The sequence below is a fragment of the Callionymus lyra genome, chromosome 5 (genome assembly GCF_982586985.1).
Source record: "Callionymus lyra chromosome 5, fCalLyr1.hap1.1, whole genome shotgun sequence".
In the NCBI taxonomy this organism is placed as follows: domain Eukaryota; kingdom Metazoa; phylum Chordata; class Actinopteri; order Syngnathiformes; family Callionymidae; genus Callionymus; species Callionymus lyra.
In genome coordinates, this window is record NC_141822.1 from 22,232,767 (window position 1) to 22,236,609 (window position 3,843).

Here is a 3,843-nt window from a genome sequence, read left to right on the forward strand (position 1 = left end):
GAGGTTGCAACCGGCAATGTCCGGGGAAGACTTTCAAAATAACATTTTGAAATTGATTTTAAAACAGAAAAGATGCTATTATGCGATGTAAGGTTACTTTATATGTGGTATTTAAACACTGAAGATTGAAAAATAGGTTTTTAAGAGAACAAATATAGACATTTGAAACGCTTTTTTTAACGGACCATTCGCCATGTTTTGACAGAACCGGAAATACCATGATAGCCAATGAAAACAATGCGAACGAGACAGTTCGGACTGCGGGTTCATAGACGGTGTCATAGACTGTATACATTAATATAGAAACTTTATTTATTTATTTATTTTTTTAAACCTATTTAAAATAAGATTTCAGGAAATGTTGTAATAGCACAAGTAAAATATGATAAAAAAAATATTTTGGTTTCACGTTGATTTGTTTCGTTACTCACTTGAATGGCCTTTATCTGCTGCCGCTCAGGTTGGCAGCAGGATAAAAACTCTTGGGCACAGAAGTAAAAACATGCATAATGAACGACTGATTAAATATGAAAAATTAAAATATATTTTTTAAATATCAGAACTCTACTCTGACCTTATTTAATTATATGCCCTGATATAAATGTTGCTCTTTTGACTGCCAGAAAAGTCATAGCCAGAGTTGCTAAAATGTCAAGAATTAACAAGGACAAAAGCTTTAGAGCGCTTGAGAGGTTAAAAGCTCCATATTAAAAACTCAACAGTATTTTGAGGCAATTCCATGAGAGTTCCATTGTTATTACTTTGAAGCACTACAGGGATTGTCATTGTGTCTTTTGTTGAGCTGATCACTATATTTGTAGTTTGAAGCGCTAAAACATTTATCACCAAAAATTGCAATTTATATCAGCTTGTTCACAAAAAGAAACATTTGAAGTATTAATAGTATCTACGACAAACAGAAAGATTCTCAATTTCAACACTTCACTGCAGTAAACAAAATGCAAACATTTTGATTAATCCATTCCAGCTCTATTAAAAAACATTCATATATATTATATGTTTTGTGTTTCTGCTATATTTAAACAATAGTGCCATAAAAATAGCTAGTAAATTACAAATATAGTTTATCTATTTAATTAAATTAATCAATACATATTTAATACATTTGATGTATACCAAAAACACATAGGACTTGTGTGTTTTGGAAGCGTCCCGAAGCAGATCCAGGTCAAATATGGCAGCCATATAACTAAGGTCAAAGTTTCCCCCCGGCTGAGGAAGAAACTCAAGACAGAATAGAAATAGTCCACACTGAGTCAGCAGCTGACCTTGGATCACTTCGTTCTCCTCCGACAGGCGGACCTTGCAGAGAGGATTACAATCCAGTCTCTGGATCTACAGACTTGTCACACAAACCTTTTCCGGCTTTGAAGTCTGTTTGAGACTAAATTCTTTAAGTCAGGGCAGATCACGATGTTCTCCACCACTGACGTGGACTGCACTCGATACCAAACATTTTCGAAACTATTTTTAACTCCTCCACATGCACAGGGTCGGTAGCTGGAAGGGAACGTCTTAGGACAGCGCAGAGAAAAGTTCTCGACTCATATTAACCTCTGGGAAAATAAAAAATGGATTAAGAGCGATACGAACAATCCGATACTTACCTTCCAGCACATAGATTTTATTTTAAAGAGTCAACTAGATATTTATTACAATCTTTTTTCAATACATTCGGCTGTTGGCAAAATATCCTCCTGATTTTATTGTTTTATTGACTCCAAAACAGCTTGAAAAATGTATTTAAAATTAGCATGGAGACTACCGACCTCTCAGTAAAGGTTTGAGGGGGGAGTGCAACTTGATCAGGTCAGTGGAAAGGGGGCAAAAGGGGGCAGAAGACCCATTAAAGTTGAAATATATAACATTTTTGATTAAATGTATGCCATGTGTATTACATTCTAAGTAGATACATACTAAGGATGATTACCAGAATGTCAGCTTCTTTCAATAATAGTCAAGGGTAGAGAAAGGGAGGCAAAAGATCTAAAGCTAGAATGCATCAAATGAGTTTAAAAATAATATTTAATTCATATTAAATAAGGATTGAGTCCATAATTTCAGGTCCTATCATTAAAGACCCCTAATCCATCTGAACCTTATCTCCTCTCTTATACTTTTTGGTTAATTTTGATTTCAAATGTATTTCTATTTAACTAATTTAATTTATTTAGTTTTTTCTTTAGACTCTTTCTACAGCAAACCTACATACCTGACTTCAATGCAAATCATCATATAATAAATGAGAGTAGAAATATGTTACCTATCTTGTTTATTTTACCTTAAATTGGTAGAACTTTGGCTTAGAAGCTCTTAAGGACTTCAAGTATCTTTATTTATTTTTTCAACTCTATTATTCTGCCAGCATTCTCTGACCTCTTCTGGCAGCACTGACTTCCTGACCTGTTCTGGCAGCGCTCGCCTACTCATCATTCTTTTTGCCCCTCTCTGTTAGTTTCTCCCACGAGCTTCTCATCACCAAAATAGTCAGACTTTAAATTTAGATTCCTCCTTATCAAATTGAGCAAATCATTGATTGACATGGCATGATCCTGTCAATGATGCTCGTTACATTTTAATATTTTCAAGAGAGAAAATATATACGCACTTGCTGCTGTTTCACTTGACAAAGTCATAACTCTTTGCTGTCCTCTTTACAAAAACGTGTCAGCTGCTTCTCTGTGTTGTCTGGCTTACTTTACTGTGAATACTTTGTGACCCATTTTATGGAACACAGTTTATATTACTAAGTATAAAACCATGGAATGGATGCTATATATGTTTGTTGCTAATTCAAGTAGTGGTCGAACAAATTGGCTAGAGTGGCAGTTGACAATTCTTTTTCTTTTCTGATCAGATCTCAAACCCGCAAAGTTTTAAAGTACAACTATTGTAAAAAAACAACAACAACCCAACTCTCCTGACTCACATGTTTCAAATGTTAAAATCTTCCTCTCCAAGATGCAGTAAGTCCCTCATCATGACCATGTTTTGAACTTATTACTTTTAATAAAGTTCTCCACCGTCTGAAATTTCAGCCAAAGAGAGGTTACGAGAGCAGAGTCCTTTCTGACACTGTAATAAGCTTCACTCTGTTGCAGCCAGCAGTAATCACACCTGGCTTTGTTTATACAACGAGTTCCTTGGAGGTGGAGACTTCTGGGATTGATGAATGGGGGTTAAAAACCAGAATATTGGACCAAACACTGTAGACTGGGTGTGGTTATGGCAAACAAGATTTAGAAAAGTCAAACATTTCAGAGGGCGGGGGTTAAGCAAATTTTCTAATGTAAAGACACATACTGATGATACAATAGAGGTTCAAGATCTATTTAAGACACTTATATCAACACGTTTGAAGCCATTTGCAAACAAAATTGTTAAATTGAGTATTCATTTATATTAAATTTAACTTTATGAACGTGGATGTAATTAAATATTATAATAGCTGAAGGGTTTTCGGGGTATATCAAATAAAAAGAAATAGGGGGGGAGATAAGGCAGTAAATTACGATGGATTATGGCACTTAAAATGTTCAAAAAGAGTTGACATTTTGGTTGACACTCCCTTTCTTAGCATGTAATACATATGCTTTAAATGTAATCATAATTGGCCACCACTCCCAAGGGTGAGTTCAGTTTTCTGCACGCAAATAGATTATTTATAGCACTCTATTAGTGTGTTCCGCCACAGAACCGTTGAGAGTTAAGTAGTCCTCTAATGATGATTTGTTGAAACAAATGGGCCGAAAAAGGGATATCTGGAGAGATGTGGACCACCCTTCCAATTCTACTCACAGATGTTCTGAAGAGAGGCTTGAG